The sequence below is a fragment of the Macaca nemestrina genome, chromosome 18 (assembly GCF_043159975.1).
Source record: "Macaca nemestrina isolate mMacNem1 chromosome 18, mMacNem.hap1, whole genome shotgun sequence".
NCBI classification, from domain to species: domain Eukaryota; kingdom Metazoa; phylum Chordata; class Mammalia; order Primates; family Cercopithecidae; genus Macaca; species Macaca nemestrina.
The window spans coordinates 57,858,626-57,872,693 of NC_092142.1; the positions used below are offsets into that span (position 1 = coordinate 57,858,626).

The following is a 14,068-nucleotide window of genomic DNA, read 5'->3' on the forward strand; positions in this document are numbered from 1 at the left end:
TGAATCAGTTTTAAAGAAAAAAGCAAAGGAATTTCAGACACATCCACAAGTCAAACAAGTCTTTCTCATGTGTAGTCTATTTCTCCGATACTCGTATCTTAAACCCAGATAGGGGCCCAGTGTGTTGGCTTATGCCTATAAACCCAACACTTTGGTAGACTGAGGCAGGAGGATGGCGTGAAACCAAGAGTCTGAGACCAGCCTGGGCAACAAGATGAAACCCCCATCTCTTAAAAAAATAAAAACATTTAGCTGGGTGTGGTGTCACATGCCTGTGGTTCCAGCTACTCAGAAGGCTGAGGAGGGAGGATCTCTTGAGCCCATTAATTCAGGGTGCAGTGAGCCAAGATTGTGCTACTGCACTCCAGCCTGGGTAACAGTGAGACGCCGTCTCTAAATAAATAAGTACACACATAAATAAAATAAAACCGAGATAGAACTGTGTACCTTGGCAATTTAATATCTCCTCTGTGGCTCCATGTTGCCTGAATGGTAAAGTCTAAACCCCTCCTTAGGGCCACATTATAGGTCCTTCCAGCCCAGCTCCAATTTACTGTCTTAGACCCTTATGCTCTCATATGACCTTGACCTATGCTCCTATAGGCCATGATTTGGGATTCTACCTGTAAAAGGTAAAGTAGAGGTTCTTCTTCAAAGACTTTGCTCCCTAATTAGAAATAAATAGTAAAATGACCAGGCGCGGTGGCTCAAGCCTGTAATCCCAGCACTGTGGGAGGCCGAGACGGGCGGATCACGAGGTCAGGAGATCCAGACCATCCTGGCTAACACGGTGAAACCCCGTCTCCACTAAAAAATACAAAAAACTAGCCAGCGAGGTGGCGGGCGCCTGTAGTCCCAGCTACTGGGGAGGCGGAGGCAGGAGAATGGCGTGAACCCGGGAGGCGGAGCTTGCAGTGAGCTGAGATCCCGCCACTGCACTCCAGCCTGGGCGACAGAGCGAGACTCCGTCTCAAAAAAAAAAAAAAAAAAAAAAAAAAAAAAAAAAGAAAGAAATAGTAACTTCTCTTAAAAACAAAATTTATTCAAAGACCCGTACTGACATTCTTAAATATCTGCTAGCCATAATAAAGAAATCAATGTACTTTATGTTCTTAGCTCCCACAATTTAGCCTAAATATTTGCCCTGGCATGCTTGTACTGGTCCAAGCAAGCATCAGGTCATAGCCTGTTCCTCTTCTGTATTTTACCATTCTCAGCATTCTACAAGTTACTTCCTCCTTCCTTTGCTCTCCTCTGCCTTTGCCTCTTTTAAAAAGTTCTAAGTCGCTAGCCAATCAGAACAAATACAAAATGTGAGGACCCGTTCCAGCCAATGAAAACAGGACACAGCAGCAAGGTGGACGCATCAGCTTATAAATGACCCTGTCTCCTTTGTTCGGTGTACTCTCATGGCAAAACTGCTGTCGAGTGTACCCTTTCTGCAGAAAGTATAAAAATGGCCTTGCTGGCCGGGCGCGGTGGCTCAAGCCTGTAATCCTAGCACTTTGGGAGGCCGAGACGGGCGGATCACGAGGTCAGGAGATCGAGACCATCCTGGCTAACACAGTGAAACCCCGTCTCTACTAAAAAATACAAAAAACTAGCCGGGCGAGGTGGCGGGCGCCTGTAGTCCCAGCTACTCGGGAGGCTGAGGCAGGAGAATGGCGTGAACCCGGGAGACGGAGCTTGCAGTGAGCCGAGATCCGGCCACTGCACTCCAGCCTGGGTGACAGAGCGAGACTCCGTCTCCAGGAAAAAAAAAAAAAAAATGGCCTTGCTAAGGAAATTAAATTTATGTTCAAGTGCTGTTTCTTTACGGCACCAAGAAACAAGCATTTCAAACATACTAGTACATTAGTTTGCTCAGGCTGCTGTAACAAATCCCCATGAACTGGGTGGTTTAAAACGACAGAAATTTATTCACTCACAATTCTGGCGGGCAAAAGTCAATAATCAAGGTGTTGGCGGGGTTTGTGCCTTATGGGGTCTCAGAGACTCTGTTCCATGCTTCTCCTAGCTTCTGGCAATTGTCTGCAGTCCTGGGCATTCCTGTGCTGTCAGAGGCATCACTGATCTCTGCCTCTGGTGTCACACAGTGTTCTCTCCCTGTCTGTCTCTCCTCTTCTTTTAAGGACACCAATCATATTGGGGTAGGGTATATCTTAATTGCCTCATCTTCGCCTGATTACATCTGTAAAGACCCTATTTTCAAATAGATCACATTAATGATTTCCCCAGGTTAGAACTTAAACATATCTTTTTGGGGGGCACATTTCAACCCGTAACAACGACTATTCCCAAAACAATAACACTTCCAGGTATAAACCCTAGAGATCTCCTCACACATTTTTAAGGCTGTCAGTGAAGCATTGTTTATAAAAGCAAAGCGGAACAACCTAGTCGCCCATTGACGGAGGAAGAGATGGATGTTCTGCTACAGTCCCATGATGGAGCGTTACAGAACTACCAACATGAATGAGCTCAATAGATGTCACCATGGAAACACCTCAAAAACAAACACACTATAGAATTATACATATAATATGGTGCCACTTAGATAATATTTTTAAAATACATGAAACCAGAACATACATTCATTCATAAGTGTATGTAAAAGTTTGAAAAAATATGCCAAGGATATAGTTCAATCCAGGATTAGGAGGGCATGAGCGTATTTGCCCTTGTGGAGGGAGGGACGCAACTTTGTCATATTGCTTCATAAAAATTACAGATAAGAGGCAGGCGCGGTGGCTCACGCTTGTAATCCCAGCACTTTGGGAGGCAAACGTGCGCGGATCACCTGAGGTCAAGAATTAGAGACCAGCCTGGCCAATATGGTGAAACCCTGTCTCTACTAAAAATACAAAAATTAGACAGATGTGGTGGCGTGTGCCTGTAGTCCCAGCTACCCGGGAGGCTGAGGTAGCAGAATCACTTAAACCTGGGAGGCGGAGGTTGCAGTGAGCGTAGATCGTGCCACTGCACTCCAGCCTGGGCACAGAGCAAGACTCTGTCTCAAAAAAAATAAAGAAAAAAGAAAAAGAAAAAATACAGATAAGATTAACAATTGTCACCATTTTGGGGTTGAGTATTTGTTACATTGGATTCTGTACTTTTCCGTGTGTGTGTGTGTGTGTGTGTCTGTGTGCATATAGTTTTTTTTGTGTGTGTGTATGTGTATATATATACATATAGATATATGCTAATTTGAGTTCCTGATATGAAAGGTGGATTGGAAGGAACGACCCTACAGTGGGGAGACTAGGTAGAAGGAAGGTTTACACAGGAATCCAGGCAAGAAATTCTGATTGCCTGAGTTCAGCTAGAGGTAACAGTGATGGAGAAAAGGTTACAGATCTGGGGCATATCAAGGAGGTAGAATCAGATGGATTTGGTGATTAGAGTCAGAGAAAGGTAGAAAAGGAGTCAGAAATAATTCCCAATGCTTTAGTTAAAATTGGGGTTGGGGCCGGGCGCGGACGCTCAAGCCTGTAATCCCAGCACTTTGGGAGGCCGAGACGGGCGGATCACGAGGTCGGGAGATCAAGACAATCCTGGCTAACACGGTGAAACCCCGTATCTACTAAAAAAATACAAAACACTAGCCGGGCGAGGTGGCGGGCGCCTGTAGTCCCAGCTACTCGGGAGGCTGAGGCAGGAGAATGGCGGGAACCCGGGAGGCGGAGCTTGCAGTGAGCTGAGATCCGGCCACTGCACTCCAGCCTGGGAGACAGAGCGAGACTCCGTCTCAAAAAAAAAAAAAAAAAAAAAAAAAAAAAAAAAAAAAAAAAAATTGGGGTTGTCTGCAATTAACAGAGACCCCAAATAATTGACTTAACATAAAATATATCTTTCTCACATAAAAATCTAGAGATAGGCAGCCCAGGCCTGAGGTGGCATTTCTGACCCACTGAGTCCTGAGGTAGTCAGGTCCTTCCAGCTCTTTGCCCTGCCCTCCCTAAAAGGTGGCTGACTCTCAGTGGTCCAAGATAGTAGCCATAGCTTCAGCCATCACATCTCCATTCAAGGCAGCTGGAATGCAAAGGACTTACACCAGTTAACTTTTAAAAGAATTAAAATATGGGCCAAGTGCAATGGCTCATGCCTGTAATCCCAGCACTTTGGGAGGCTGAAGCAGGAAGATTGCTTGAGTCCAGGATCAGTCTACACCAGTCTAGGCAACATAGTGAGACTCTGTCTCTACAAAAAATGCAACAATTAGCCAGGCATGGTGGTGTGCGCCTGTAGTTGCAGCTACTTGGGAGGCTGAGGTGGGAGGATTGCTTGAGCCTGGGAGGCAGAGGTTGCAGTGAGCTGAGATTGTCCAACTGTACTCAAGCTTGGGCAACAGAGTAAGACTCTGTCTGGGGGTGGGGGGTGGAGGGGAAGTTAAAATAGGAGGAGGAAGAGTGTGACAAAGATCAGATGGAGGAGAGAGTGAGCCAGGGGAGCACAGAGGAGGAAAGGGCTCAATGCCAGCTGTGGAAATCAGGGAGGCCTTCATGGGGGAGGTGACATTTGATCTGAACTTTAAAGGACAGTGTTAATGTGGTATGTGGAGGAGGAAGGAAGGAAAAGACATGGCCTATGCCCCTCCTGATTATCTTCCTTGTCCTGGCTGTTTACCTCCCCAGTCTCCCTCCTCTTTTGCACACCTGCCCCTTCTGGCCATTGCCCTGGGCTTTTTCACCCACGCACCTCATACTTCCAACCCTACTATTAATTACTTGAATTCATGAATCCTGCATTTCAGGTTTTGGTACTGAGCCACGGTTCCTTTAAGCCGTCCACCTGCTCTTGCAGTCTCAGGAGCAAATGACAGCACTCCTTCTCCCTCGGGGTTAATCACCATGTCCCTACTTCTCTGTATTTTACAATATGGAGTAAATGCTCGTTAAAAAAAATCATCAGTTATTTTATTTTTGAGCAAGACTCCATCTCAAAAAAAAATCATAAACTTTGTTAAAACATTATGAGTTGTTTTTTTTTTTTTTGGTGATTTTTTTTTTCTTTAGCTCTTCAGCTATTGTCAGTGTTAGTGTATTTTATGTGTGGCCCAAAACAGTTCTTCTAGCGTGGCCCAGGAAGCCAAAAGATTGGATACCCCTGTCTTACACTGTCACCTCGGGACATCTATTAAGCGTAGATGTTGCAAAACAATGAACTTTGTCCTCAATAAACACAAGTACTTTACTAAAAATGCACATGTAGACCTATGATTTTAATTTAAAACCATCTTCTAGGTATTTAGTGAAGAGCCCTTCCCTCTACCCTTTCTCTTCTCCTTCCACCATTCCAGGGACTAAGTACAGGACTATGTCTAGCTCCAAGAGGTCTAGGGACAAAGGTCTCTCCCAGAAGACAGGTGTTCGTAAAAATGAACAAGAGCACATTTATAAAGGGATTATTTTACTTCCTCTACTTTTAACATACTTTGAGCATTATAACTTATTTTATTATTTAATGCACAGCAATAATAACTAAAATGCGCATATAGAACGAGGGTTAGGCGATCTGAACTAATCTAACTCCTGGGCATAGAACCCTTCTCTCTGCAAAATTCCTCCTCCCCACCACCCACCACTACCCAATGAGCAGTCAGCATACCCTCCAAGACATCAACTTTAACAATTCTGTCCCCAAAATGCAGCGACTTCTATAATATTAAAAAAAACCCAAAACTTGAAGGGTATTACTTTAGTTCTTTTAGCATATTTTGTGCATTTTTAAACATCTAGGAAGATGAGATGTTTCAAATAGGACTGAAGTTTTTCACTATACACACAGTCCCATTGAGTAAACAGTGCACATACATAACAAAGGCTATAATTTCAATATGTTTTCTGACTAGGAACATTCTGGCCTAGAACCCTTCCCCTTCCTACCTCTATCAACCCAGGGGACAAGTATAAGCATCTGCAATGCTTAGAAGGGATTTTTAAATTCTAATTTTAATTAATTTATTTTTTTAAGATGGAGTCTCGTTCTGTCGCCCAGGTTGGAGTGCATTAGTGCAAGCTTGACTCACTGCAACCTCCGCCTCCTGGGTTCAGGAGATTCTCCTGCCTCAGCCTCCTGAGTAGCTGGGATTATAGGCACGTGCCACCATACCTGGCTAATTTTTTTTTTTTTGTATTTTTAGTAGAGATGGGGTTTCACCATGTTGGTCAGGCTGGTCTCTAACTCCTGACCTCATGATCCACCTGCCTTGGCCTCCCAAAGTGCTGGGATTACAGGCATGAGCCACTGAGCCCAGCCTGGGATAGAGCCTCGCTCCATCACCCAGGCTGGAGTGCAGCGGTGCAGTCTTGGCTCACTGCAACCTCTGCCTCCCAGGTTCAAGCCATTCTCCTGCCTGAGCCTCTGGAGTAGCTGAGATTACAGGCACCCATCAGTATTCCCAGCTAATTTTTGTATTTTTAGTAGAGACGGGGCTTTGTCATGTTGGCCAGGCTGATCTCAAACTCCTGACCTCAGATGATCCACCCGCCTGGGCCTCCTAAAGTGCTGGGATTACAGGTGTGAGCCACCATGGCTGGCCTTACAAGGAATTTTAACAATTTCACTTCCATAAGTGTTTTTTTTTTTTTTTTTTTTTGAGACGGAGTCTCGCTCTGTCACCCAGGCTGGAGTGCAGTGGCCGGATCTCAGCTCACTGCAAGCTCCGCCTCCCGGGTTCACGCCATTCTCCTGCCTCAGCCTCCCGAGTAGCTGGGACTACAGGCGCCTGCCACCTCGCCCGGCTAAGTTTTTGTATTTTTAGTAGAGACGGGGTTTCACTGTGTTACCCAGGATGGTCTCGATCTCCTGACCTCGTGATCCGCCCGTCTCGGCCTCCCAAAGTGCTGGGATTACAGGCTTGAGCCACCGCGCCCGGCCTCATAAGTGTTTTTAAGAACAGTCTTTCCTATGAATTTTAACGTAAAGTACTCAGTGTATTAGTTTACTAACTCCACTTTTGTCATACGCTGGCAAATTCTTTAACATCTTGAAAGACTAGATGTTGTAAAGCAGGACTCATTTGACCTTTATATACACTAGATACACAGCAAAGTAAAATTAAACGCACAGACGTGAGGGACAACGGTCAAATGTTGTTCACCAGAAACACTCTTGTATAAAGCCCTTTGAACTTTCTCCTCCTTCCTCCCTGAACCAGCACAAATATAATAATGTGTACTGCTCAGAGAAGTGGTGTGATCAATTTCTAAAAGACAATATTTCATATGAATTTTAACAGAAAGATATCTACAAAATGTATTATTTACTACTTCTACTTTTAACATACTTGGTCCACTTCTAAATATCTAGAAAGAGTAGATGTTTCAAATAAGGACTTAGGCCGGGTGTAGTGGCTCATGTCTGTAATCCCAGCACTTTGGGAGGCTGAGACGGGTGGATCACGAGGCCGGAAGTTCAAGACCAGCCTGATCAACATAGTGAAACCCCATCTCTACTAAAAATACAAAAATTAGCCTGGAGTGGTGGCACGCGCCTGTAGTCCCAGCTACTTGGGAGGTTGAGGCAGGAGAATCGCTTGAACCCGGGAGGTGGAGGTTGCAGTGAGCCGAGATTGTGCCACTGCACTGCAACCTGGGTGACAGAGTGAGACTCCATCTCAAAATAAATAAATAAATAAAATAAAATAAAAAATAAGGACTTAAGTTTTCTCCTATATACACAGTAGTGTTAAATAAATGACACATGTAGCAATGGTTATATCCGAAAGTATCTTCTAAATAGGAACATTCTGGTTTCTTTTCTTTTTTTCTTTTTACATTTTTCACTTCCTTGTTAGTGCAATGGAACATTCTGGTTTGAATCCTTCCTTTCTTCCAACTCCTCTCCACCACCAATCTGGTGGATATAGGGACATGTGTCACTTAGGAGAGACGTTATCATTTCATGTCCAAAAGTCCTTTTCAGAAGACAGCCTTTTCATGAGTTTTAACACAAACTGTACAAAATGTGTTATTTACTAATATTCAGAGACTAGATATTAAAAAATTAAGACTCATTTGTCCAGTATATACACAATACAGACAGTACAACAAAGTTAAGTGAAATGCATGTAACATATAGGGCAATGGGTAAGGAAAATTTTCTTTTTATTTATTTATTTGAGATGGAGTTTCGCTTTTGTTGCCCAGGCTGGAGTGCAATGGCATGATCTCAGCTCACTGCAACCTCTGCCCCCCGGGTTCAAGCAATTTTCCTGTCTCAGCCTCCCAACTACTTGGGAGTAGTTGGGATTACAGGTGCCTCCTACCTCACCCGACTGATTTTTGTATTTTTAGTAGGGATGGGGTTTCGCCATGCTGGCCAGGCTGGTCTTGAACTCCTGACATTGGGTGATCTGCCCCGCCTCAGCCTCCCAAAGTGCTGGGATTACAGGCATGAGCCATGAGCCACTGCACCCGGCTGATAAGCTGAAATTTTCAAGTACACAGTAGCAAAACACATTTCATAATATCTTCCCTCCTATCTCCCTGAACCCAATGAACAACCACAGAGATTATACTGTTCTCAGAGGTGGTTTCACAATTCTGCTTCCAACACAGTATTTTGATTAGTTTTTTAAAGCCACTTACACAAAGTGTTATTCTACTATTTCTTTTTTCTTTTCTTTTTTTTTTTTGAGATGGAGTTTTGCTCTTGTTGCCTAGGCTGGAGTGCAATGGCACGATCCCTGCTCACGCAACCTCCACCTCCCGGGTTCAAGCCATTCTCCTGCCTCAGCCTCTCAAGTAGCTGGAATTACAGGCATGCACCACCGCCCCTGGCTAATTTTGTATTTAGTAGAGATGGGGTTTCTCCATGTTGGTCAGGCTGGTCTCGAACTCCTGACCTCAGGTGATCCTCCCGCCTCAGCCTCCCAAAGTGCTGGGATTACAGGCATAAGCCACTGCACCCAGCCTACTACTTATACTTTTAAATACATCAAGCGTTTCTAAATATATAGAAAGACTAGATATTTCATATTAGAACTTGCCCACTGTATACACAGCACTGTTAAAATTACACACAATTGTTACAGGTTGGTGCAAAAGTAATTGAGCTTTTGCATTTAATCTGAGGTATCTTCTAAATATGACCATCGTGGGCTTGAACCATACACTCCTCACTTCCTTCTCTCTGTCATCAATGCAGAGGACTAGTACAGGCATGTGTAATGGTTAGAGAGGTTGAACAAACTCATATCCTAAAGCCATTTACAGAGGACAACATTTCCTGTGAATTTCAATACAAACTGTACAAAATGAGCCAATTTTACTAAGACTTGGTCATAGGCTGGCAGCCTTTTTAACATCTAGAGACTAGATGTTGCAAAATTAAGGACTCATTTGTGCATTACATACACTAGATACACAGCAAAACCAAATAAACAAAATGTGCAGAAAAACGGTGTCTGAAAACTTCCAAGTGTGAATGCACTAGTATATTACCTTTTGCAATTCCTTCCCTCCCACCTCCTGCAAACCATTGAACAAGTATAGATGGTACTATCCTGCTCATAGAGGTGGTTTAACAATTTTATTTCCAAAAGATAATATTCCTTATGAATTTCAGCAACAAGATATTTACAAATTGATATTTTACTATCTCTATATTGAATATGCGTTGGGTACTTGTAAACATCTACATAGACTAGGTGTTTCAGGTAAGGATAGTTGTCCTCATAGACAAAGCAGTGTTGAATGAGCCTCACATATGAAGCAATAGTTGCAGTTTTTTTCTTTTCTTTTCTTTTCTTTCTTTCTTTCTTTTTTTTTTTTCTGATATAGAGTCTGGCTCTGTGATGCAGGCTGGATCTCAACTGACTGCAACTTCCACCTCCTGGGTTCAAGCAACTCTTGTGCCTCAGCCTCCCAAGTAGCTGGGATTACAGGCACGGATCTGCCCACCTTGGCCTCCTAACAACTGGGATTACAGGCATGAGTCACTGTGCCTGACCGGTTTTTTTTTTTCTTTCTTTCTTATTAGAAAATATGGGATGCTTCATGAATTTGCATGTCATCCTCGCACTGGGGCCATGCTAATCTTCTCTGTATCATTCCAACTTTAGCGTATATGCTGCCAAAGTGAGCACAATAGTTTTCATTTGACAGTGTCTTCCCAACATGAACATTCTGGCCTAAAACTGTTCCCTTCTACACCAATGCAGTGGGCTATAATGCTCAAATTTTCAGATGACATTCTTTCCTAGGAATTTTTTTTTTTTTTTTTTTTGACGGAGTCTCACTCTGTCGCCCAGGCTGGAGTGCAGTGGTGCGATCTCGGCTCACTGCAAGCTCTGCCTCCCTGGTTCATGCAATCCTCCTGCCTCAGCCTCCCAGGTAGCTGGGACTACAGGTGCCCGCCACCATGCCCGGCTAATTTTTTGTATTTTTAGTAGAGACGGGGTTTCACTGTGTTAGCCAGGACGGTCTTGATCTCCTGACCTCGTGATCCACCCGCCTCGGCCTCCCAAAGTGCTGGGATTACCGGCGTGAGCCACCATGCCCAGCTTTTTCCTAGGAATTTTAAAACAAAATGTACAAAATATATTAGTTTAACTAACTCTACTTTTGCTTTTGTCATACACTGGCAACCTCTCTAACATCTAGAAAGAGCAGCTGTTGTAAATTAGGACTTGTTTATCTTTTATGTACATTATATACACAGATAAGTAAAACAAAATGCCCAGACAGAAGGGCTAGTGGTTAATCTTGCTTCATTATAAGCGCAGTGGTGCAGAGTTCATTGTACCTCCTTCTCTTCCTTCTTGCCCTGAACCGCGCACAAACATAACATACTACGCAAAAACAACATTTCATACGAATTTTAACAAAAAGATGCCTGTAACCCCAGCACTTTGGCAGGCCGAGGCCTGCGGATTGTTTGAGGTCAGGAGTTCAAGACCAGCCTGGCCAACATGGTGAAACCCCATCTCTACTAAAAATACAAAAGTTAGCCGGTTGTGGTGGTACATGCCTGTAATCCCAGCTACTTGGGAGGCTGAGGCAGGAGAATGGCTTGAACCTGGGAGGTGGAGGTTGCAGTGAGCCGAGATTGTGCCACTGCTCTCCAGCCTGGGCAGAGCGAGACTCTGTCTCAAAAAAAAAAGTTTTACAAAATGTGATATTTTACTACCTCTACTTTTAACATATATCAGACACTTCAGAACATCTAGAAAGACTAGATATTTCAAAAAAGTACTTTGTACTGTCAACTATATATAAAATAGTGAAGAATAAAATGTACACAGAAAACAACGATGATAATATGAAAACATCTTCTCCATATGACCTGCCTGGCATAGAACCTTCTCTTCCTTCTCACAGTCTTCTGCTCCATGTCCTCTAAACCCCTGTACAAACGTGGACGTGTGTTACTCTTGGTGCTTCTACATTTCACAAAGTCATTTCTAGCGGAGGTGGTGGGGTGAGGGTGGGGTAGCTCATGCTTGTAATCCCAGCACTTAGGGAGGCTGAGGTGGGAGGATTGTTTGAGGCCAAGAGTTCTAGGCCAGCCTGGGAAACATAGCAAGACCCTATCTTTACAAAAAAATAAAAAATTAAAAAAAAATTAACTGGTTATGGTGGCATGTGCATGTAATCCCAGCTACTCAGGAGGCTGAGGTGGGAGGATTGCTTGAGTCCAGGAATTTGAGGCTACAGTAAGCTATGATCACATCACTGCATTCCAGTCTAAGTGACAGCAAAATCCTGTCTCAAAAAAAAAGAGAAAAAGAAAAAAAAGTCATTTTCAGGAGACACACCTCTTCTATGATTTTTTAAAAAAACAAATGGATGTTTACAAGATGTGTGATTTTCTAACTCTGTCATAGTTGGCAACCTCTTGACATCTAGAAGGACCAGATGTAACAAATTTTTTTTTTTTTTTTTTTGAGATGGAGTTTCGCTTGTTGGCTAGGCTGGAGTGCAATGGCGCAATCTCGGCTCACTGCAACCTCTGCCTCCTGGGTTCAAGCAATTCTCATACCTCAGCCTCCCGAGTAGCTGGAATTATAGATGCCAACCACCACACCCAGCTAATTTTTGTATTTTTATTACAGACAGTGTTTCACCATGTTGGCCAGGCTGGTCTCAAACTTTTGACCTACCCACCTTGGCCTCCCAAAGTGCTGGGATTACAAGTGTGAGCCACCGTGCCTGGCCACAAATGTTTTCCTTTTTCTTTTTATTACTATTTTTCAGACAGAGTCTCGCTCTGCTGTGTTGCCCAGGCTGTAGTGCAGTGGCACACTCATAGCTCACTGCAACCTCTGCCTCTGAGGCTCAAGCATCCTCCTGCCTCAGCCTCCTGAGTAGCTGGTATCATAGGTGTGCATCACCACACTTGGCTAATTTTTAAATTTTTTGCAGATAAGGGGGTCTTGCTATGTTGCCTAGGCTGGTCATGAACTGCTGAGCTAAAGCGATCTTCCCACCTTCACCTCCCAAAGTGCTGGGATTATAGGCATGAGCCACTAACCTGGCCAAATTTTTTCCTTTAAAAGATTGGGGGGCGGCTGGGCGTGGTGGCTCACGCCTGTAATCCCAGCACTTTGGGAGGGTGAGGCAGGTGGATCACGAGGTCAGTATTTTGAGACTATCCTGGCTAACACGGTGAAACCCCGTCTCTACTAAAAATACAAAAAATTAGCGGGCGTGGTGGTGGGCGCCTGCAGTCCCAGCTACTCGGGAGGCTGAGGCAGGGGAATGGTGTGAACCGAGGAGGTGGAGCTTGCAGTGAGCCGAGATCGTGCCACTGCACTCCAGTCTGGGAGAGAGAGCGATACTCCATCTCAAAAAAAAAAAAAAAAAAAAGTTGGGGGGCAAGTCGAGATTAGCTTTTAGCTTTTTCATATTATATACACAGGCCTTCTGTGTATTATGCACATAGCCAGTAAATCTTTCCAAAGGGTGGTAGGCATTTCCAGTTGGCCAAATGTGGTCTCTTATTCTACGACTTCTCTCTACCTTATTAAAGTCTGGTAGACTTGTCGGATGGCTGTTGACTCATCCATCTGTGGTTGTCCTGGGCTTCCTCATCTCCTGGCTGGTTCAGGCCTAGGGAGGTCTTGTCCAATTGGGACAGAGCGGGCACCGGAGGATCCAGATCTGTGCGGCCCCATAGCCTACAGAGGTGACCAAGCCTGTGTCAATAGACCCGCTTTTTCACCCGGCCACACCTGTGCCACTCAAGGACATGTATCCTAGCAGCTTGCAGGGGGTTCACCTGGGCCTGGCAGGACTGGGCCGGGAGACCGGGTGGCTGGTATGGTCCAGGCTGGGAGAGGCTGCCACTGCCATCAAGTCACCCAGGTGGGGAGGGGAGGGAGGTTCCCTGCTGCTTGGGCCTGGCTGGTGGGCAGCCACAGCAAGAGCTCTGTGCGACTACAGCGCAGAGGCTGCAGCCTGTCCTGGGGACCCCCAGTTCATCTGCCAACCTGGAAGAGCTGGCCTCGTTCTGCTTCTCACCCAGCTTTCTGCTGGAACTTAAAATCAGTTTTTGTTTTGTTTCGTTTTTTTGGAGACAGGGTCTTGCTCTGTCACTTAAGCTAGTCTTGAACTCCTGGGTGACTGTGCCCAGCCAGAATCAGTTTTAATGAAACAATGTGCAAGTCCTTAGATTACATAGTCTGAGTGACCTTTGGGTTCAGGCGTTCATGGCGCCAGGTTCCATCACTTAGAACTTACTGGACACCATGCTCTGTTCTGCTGCATTTGGAGCTTCTCTGGGCCTCTCTTCCATTTGTTTCCTGCTGGCTCCCAGACAGACCCAGAGGAAGCATTTCCAGAATGACCTCAGAAATGATTGCGGGGATCCTTTTCACCCAGGGATCTAGTTATATAATGATTCTCCTGGGAGGAAGGGTTTGGGAAGGTCTAACAATGAGGGGGTCCTGAGTCAAAGAAGGGTCCCTTCTTCACCTACCCACTTACATCATCATTTATATTGTTATTTAATATTAGTTTTTATTTTAGAGACAGGTTCTTGCTCTGTCACCCAGGCTGGAGTGCAGTGGCACAATCATAGCTCACTGCTGTCTTGAATTCCTGGGTTCAGGTGATCTCCTGCC

At 44.7% G+C, this 14,068-nt stretch overlaps 1 non-coding gene across 1 annotated transcript; it reads right to left on the bottom strand.

The window, feature by feature from the left end:
• Positions 1 to 9,983: 9,983 nt before the first annotated feature.
• On the bottom strand, positions 9,984 to 10,090 carry LOC112428300 (U6 spliceosomal RNA). Its single transcript, XR_003020340.1, has one exon. It is a non-coding gene; the product is annotated as a U6 spliceosomal RNA (small nuclear RNA).
• Between the last annotated feature and the right edge of the window lie 3,978 nt (positions 10,091 to 14,068).